The following is a 6,987-nucleotide window of genomic DNA, read 5'->3' as shown; positions in this document are numbered from 1 at the left end:
TGGTTACAGAGAGTGGTGAACTCAGCCGGGACAATCTCACAATGGATTCTCCCACCTATAGAATCCATCTACCAGGCCCACTGTCAAGGAAAGGCCGCCAGCATTCTCAAAGATCCATCCCACCCTGGCAATGTTTTTCTACAACCTCTACCATCAGGGAGAAGGTACACGCACCAGCCGGTTTCGAAACAGTTTCTACCCGAATGTTGTTAAAATACTGAACAGACTCACAAACTCTTAGCATTTGCCCGTACCTGTGTTTTTGTTGTTGCCGCTGTTTTCCTATTATTTACTGTCTATGTTACTTAACTCTGTGTTCTGCCTGTATTGCTTGCAAGTCAAAGCTTTTCACTGAGCCTCAGTACACATGACAATAAATTCAATTCCATTCCATTTTTTGAAGGGTAGGTCATGCCTCACTAACCTTATTGAGTTCTTCAAGAAAGTGGCAAAACAGGTGATGAAGGTAAAGAGTTTGATGTGATGTATATGGACATCGGTAAGGTGTTTGATAAGGTTCCACACAGTAGGCTATTGCACAAAATACAGAGCTTTGGGATTGAAGGTGATTTAGCGGTTTGGATCAGAAATTGGCTAGCTGAAACAAGACAGAGAGTGGTGGTTGATGGGAAATTTTCATCCTGGAGCTCAGTTACCAGTGGTGTACGGCGAGGATTGGTTTTAAGGCCACTGCTGTTTGTCGTTTCTATAAATGACCTGAATGAGGGATGTAGAAGGATGGGTTAGTAAATTTGTGGATGACACTAAGGTAGGCAGAGTTGTGGATAGTGCCAAAGGACATTGTAGGTTACAAAGGGTCATAGATAAGCTGCAGAGCTGGGCTGAGAGGTGGCAAATGGAGTTTAATGTGGAAAAGTGTGAGGTAGTTCACTTCGCAAGAAGTAATGGGAACACAGAGTATTGGGCTAATGGTAAAATTCTTGGCAGTGTAGATGAATAGAGAGATCTTGGTGTCCAGGTGCATAAATCCCTGAAAGTTGCCACCCAGGTCGATAGGGTTGTTAAGAAAGCATACGGTGTGTTGGCCTTTATTAATAGAGGGATTGAGTTCCGGAACCAGGAGGTTATGCTGCAGCTGTACAAAGCTCTGGTACGGCCACACTTGGTGTTTTGGTCACCGCATTATAGGAAGGATGTGGAAGCTTTGGAAAGGGTTCGGAGGAGATTTACTAGGATGTTGCCTGGTATAGAAGGGAAGGTCTTATGAGGAAAGGCTGAGGGAACTGAGTGAGGCTGTTTTCGTTAGAGAGAAGAAGGTTGAGAGGTGACTTAATCAAGATGTATAAGATAATCAGAGGGTTAGATAGGGTGGACAGGGAGAGCCTTTTTCCTCAGATGGTGAAGGCTAACATGAGGGGACACAGCTTTAAATTGAGGGATGAGAGATTTAGGACAGATATCAGGGGTAGTTTCTTTACTCAGAGAGTAGTAGGGGCGTGGAACGGCCTGCCTGCAACAGTAATAGACTCGCTGACGTTCAGGGCATTTAAATGGACATTGGACATACATATGAATAATAATGGAACGGTGTAGGTTAGACGGGTATCAGATTAATTTCACAGATCTGCACAACATCAACGTCCGAAGGGCCTGTACTGTGCTGTAATGCTCTATGTTCTATATTCTATGTTCTATGTTCTATGTTCTATGTTCTATGACAGTGACCCTCCTGTTCCTCAGACCTCAGCTTTATTAACCAGCTCTTCGTGTAACATGTTGACAAATACTTTCTTCAAATCAAGATCAACAACATTCATTGCATTCCCTTTAGTCTATTTACAAATCTGTGTTATCTCTCCACAATTGACTAAACCTCCAGGCCTCACTCCTGATGAAGGGCTTTTGCCCGAAACGTCGATTTCCCTGCTCCTCGGATGCTGCCTGACCTGCTCTGCTTTTCCAGCACCACTCTAATCTAGACTCTAAACCTCCAGGTAACCAATCATTCTTTCCTTGATTGTTCTCTCTCAACATCACCCAGATCTGATGTTAAACTGACCAGAACTGTAGTTGCCAGGACCTCCTTGAACAAGGATGTCATATTTTACAGACGACACAAAAATTGTTGTTGTTGATGATGAGGAGGATGGTATTGATTTTGACAAGCTGGTAAATTGGGGACAGCAGTGGCAAATGGATTTGATCCCAATAAGTGCGAGGTGATGTATTTTATGAGGTCTAATAACGGAAGGATAATGAATGGTAGGTCCCTAGGGAATACTGAGGAACAAAGGAACCCTGGTAGACAGGATGGTGAGGAAGGTATATGGGATGTTAGCCTTCATTAGCTGGGGCATGGAACATAGGAGCAAGAAATTCTTGTTACAACAGTATAAAACATTGGTTGGGCCACACATGAAATACTGTGGGTAGTTCCCCATGCTATTGGAAGGATTTGATGACTGGAGAGGTTGCAGAGGACAGTCACTAGGATGTTACCTCAGTTATGAAGAGAGATTGGATCAGCTGGGTTTGTTTTCCCTAAATCAGAGGAGGCTATGGGGGATCTGACTGAGGTATACAAAATTATGAGAAGCATAAATAGAGTCAATCGTCTTCCCCAGGGCAAACCTGTCTAAGACCAGAGGGCATCAGTTTAAGGTGAGGAGCAAGTGGTTTAGAGGAGATATGAGAAAGAATTTTTTCACCCAGAGGATGGTAGATATATGGAATGTGCTGCCTGAGGGGGTGATGGAGGCATGTACTCTCACAACACTTAAGAAGCAGTTTGAGAAATACCTAAAATGCTGGTGCATAGTAGACTGTGGAGCAAGAGCAGGTGAATGGGAATAGTTTGGTTTGGTGTTTGTTTGTCAGTATAGACACGGTGGGCTGAAGGGTCTGTTTCTATGACTCCATAGTTTGTCACTCTTCAATCCCTGGCACCTCTCCCATAACATGAGAAGATTGGAAAATAATGGCAAACCTTCCACTATTTACACCCAGATCTCCTTGAGCAACCTGAAAGGCCGGACTTCTGGCTCGGTGATTTATCCATTCGGAACGTGGCCAGTATTCCAGTAAGGCCTTCCTAACAACTTTCACCATATCCATTACCTCTACCATCTCCAGCCCTTCTGATAATTGGTTATATTCCTCTTCCTTAATAAACAGCAATACATAAACACATCAAGACTGATGAAGGGCTTATGCCTAAAGCGGTGACTCTCCTGCTGCTCAAATGCTGCCTGACCTGCTGTACCTTTCCCAGCACCACCATTTTTGACTGTGACTCTCCAGCATCTGCAGTCCTTATGTTTTCCTGGACACGTATTAAGACTAATCTGGCAACAGCATGACATAGTTGTATTCACAGAATCCCACTTTACAGACAAGTACTATCACCATCCCAGGATATGCCCTGTTCCACTGGCAGGACAGACCCAGCAGAGAGATGCATCCGGGAAGGAGGTGCCTTGAGAGTCCTCAACATTGACTCCTGACCCCATGAAATCTCATGGCTTCAAGTTAAACATGTACAAGGAAACCTCCTGCTGGATACCATGTACCGTGCTCCATTGGTGGATGAATCAGCACTCCTCTATGATGAGTGTCCCTTGGAGGAACCTCTGAGGAAGGTAAGGGCAAAGAATACATTCTGGATGGGGTATTTCAGTTCACCACCAAGAATGGCTTGGCAGCAGCACTACTAATTGAGCTGGTTGGGTCCTTAGGGACATAGCTGCTAGACTGTGTCTGCAGCAGGTGGTGAGGGAACCAAAAAAATGGAAAAACATACTTTACTTCATCCTCACCAAATTGCCTGCTGCAGATGCATTTGTCCATGACAGTATCAGTAAGAGTATAATGAAGTTGCTGGTTAAACATCCTGGAATTCCCTCCCTAAGGGCATTGTGGGTCTAACTACAGCACATGGACTACAGCGGTTCAAGAAGGCAGTTCACCCCCACCTTCTCAAGGGGCAACTAGGGACGGGTAATAAATACTGAGCCCAGCCAGTGACACACATGTCCCACAAATAATTTTTTTAAAAATAACAGCAATGTTTCCTTTCTGGTTGGACCAAGAACATACTGATTAGGAAATCTTTGTGAAAGTATTTTAGAAATTCCTTCCTTTTCTCAGCTTTCAGTCTAAAAATATTCTAATTGGTGCTTGGATTATGGAAAGTCTCCCAGTCTCACCATTCTATAATTTGTATTTGTCTCTGGGATTTCCCTTCAGATTTGATCCTCTTTTTCTCTTTCTCTGTTGTTGTGAAGCGTTATAGAATGGCCCTGTTTTGTGATCATATCCTGTTTGCTTCTTGACTCTGAACAAATGGATTTGGTCTTTATTGCCCCAGGGGCATCCTCTGATTTCAGTCCTCATTAGTACCTGCCACTAAACTTCCCTGACTTTTCTGAACAGTGTAACGGAAAATAACTGAAATCTCCAAATTTAACCTTTGCTGTTTGAAGTGTGGGTGTACTGAATGAGTCTCACCTTCTTGCTCAAGTCTGCTGCAATTGTGTAGGAAAGGGGTGTGTGTGGAAACGTGAAACAAGGAAATAGTTTCTTTTCTGTACTTTCATGGGATCTGCGTGTTGCAAGCAAGGTCAGCATTTGTGCCCATCCCTGATTATTATTGAGAAAGTGGTGGGGAATCTTGTTCTTGAGCCACTGCAGCCTTTTGGGTTTGACTTTTAGATGGTGATATTTAGATGGTGATATTTAGATAGTGATTTGGTCTAACTGAGTGGCTCATGCAGATCTGAAGTCACTCCTCAGCCAGAACTTGTAAAGGATGCTAGATTCCCTTCACTAAAGGACATTAATAAACTAGATACGTTTTTATAACAATCAGTGATAGGTTGTTGATCACTATTCATATGATGAGCTTTCAATTCCAGATGTTATCTACGTGTGATGGTGGAACAGTCTTCTCTCATTGCCAGAACAGTGCGCAGACTTCCTTGTATTTGTGGAATCAGATCACAGCACAGTGATCAAGTTAAATGTAAGTATCACCAGTACACGCACAGCTTGTAATATCAGACTTCAATAGGCGGTTTACACTGGACTATCTCTGTTCTCCAAACTGGCTAAATATTCTTTATATGTCACAGAGTCACAAAACTGTTTAAGCGCGGAAACAGACCCTCTGGTCCAACTCATCCATACCGATCAGATATTCTAGATTAATGTAGTCCCATTTGCCAGCATTTGGCCCAACATCCTTCTCAAATCTTCCTCTTCATATACTCATCCAGATGCCTTTTAAATGTAATTGTACCAGTCTCCCACTTCCTCTGGCAGTTCATTCCATACATGTACCACCCTCTTTATAGAGTCATAGAGTCATAGAGATGTACAGCATGGAAACAGACCATTCAGTCCAACCGTCCATGTCGACCAGATGTCCCAACCCAATCTAGTCCCACCCACCAGCACCCGGCCCATATCCCTCCAAACCCTTCCTATTCATATACCCATCCAAATGCCTCTTAAATGTTGCAATTGTACCAACCTCTACCACTTCCTCTGGCAGCTCATTCCATACACGTACCACCCTCTGTGTGAAAAAGGTGCCCCGTAGGTCTCTTTTATATCTTTCCCCTCTCACCCAAACCTATACCCTCTAGTTCTGGACTCCACTACCCCAGGGAAAAGACCTTGGCTATTCACCCTATCTGTGCCCCTCATGATTTTATAAACCTCTATAAGGTCACCCCTCAGCCTCCGACGCTCCAGAGAAAACAGCCCCAGCCTGTTCAGCCTCTCCCTGTAGCTCAGATCCTCCAAACCTGGCAACATCCTTGTCAATCTTTTCTGAACCCTTTCAAGTTTCACAACATCTTTCCTATAGCAGGGAGACCAGAATTGAATGCAGCATTTCAAAAATGACCTAACCAATGTCCTCTCAACATAACCTCCAAACTCCAACACTCAATGGTCTAACCAATAAAGGTTTGTGTACCAAAAGCCTTCTCCACTATCCTGTTGAAGTGGAAGATGGCTGCAACGGTGCAGATTCAGGGAAATGGGCCATAACTGCACCACATGCAGCAATACCAAGAGTACACCACACCTGATGACCCACATGCACACAGAGTGGCGCAGTGCTCCCAAAAACCCAGTTTCTGTCTCACCATGGCAGTATGCTCTTCCCGAGTTTTTGTACATGCCCTAGCCCATCCAAACCATATTCCCAGCATCTTGAAGCCTCAAAAGTGGTCATGCACTATATTTATCAACAATGATTTGAAATTACAGTATTGAATGTTCTCAATTTAAAACAAATAAATAAAATATTTTGATATAAATACTTTTCTTACACTTGAATACTTGCCCTATTTCTCACAGAAAACTGTACTCATCCTCAGGAACCACATGGGTATATATCAGGAAACTACACAAATACTTCAAGTCCATGATTACGTTATTTTTCAAGTATCAACTTGCTATCAGCTCAGTGGATAATTGTAAACAGAAATTAAAATCTAGTGGACTATAGCGTGTCTGGCCACAGAGCTAAAAGTTAAGGAGACTTGAGAAATACAACCAAAAGAAATAACCAAAATATATTTGTAGTATTGAACTATCCTTTCAATCGTTATCTAAGTTTAGGGACAAATTGATGGATAATATCCAACTTGGATGCAAAACACAGCCATTAGTTTCCTGTAATGAATTTAAAGGATTTGCTTTGGTCTATGTGAAATAATTAAATAGGACTATTTTTAACAACAGACCCCCTACACAGCCAAACTACTGATATTCCTGATGTCCATAAGATTATTTAGAATATCCCCATAATGGACTTACAGACTAGAATCTAATCAAGGAGGCTGGGTGGTATATATACAGAATAACAGATACATGGGAGTGAGTTAGACTGGAATCTAATCGAGGGGTTCGGGGTGGTTTTTATACAGAATAACACATACCCGGGAGGGAGTTACAGACTGGAATCTAATCGATGGGTTCGGGGTGGTTTATATACAGAATAACAGCTCCCCGGGG

Source organism: Chiloscyllium plagiosum, chromosome 17 (assembly GCF_004010195.1).
Source record: "Chiloscyllium plagiosum isolate BGI_BamShark_2017 chromosome 17, ASM401019v2, whole genome shotgun sequence".
Lineage (NCBI taxonomy): Eukaryota > Metazoa > Chordata > Chondrichthyes > Orectolobiformes > Hemiscylliidae > Chiloscyllium > Chiloscyllium plagiosum.
This window is presented reverse-complemented; position numbering follows the sequence as displayed.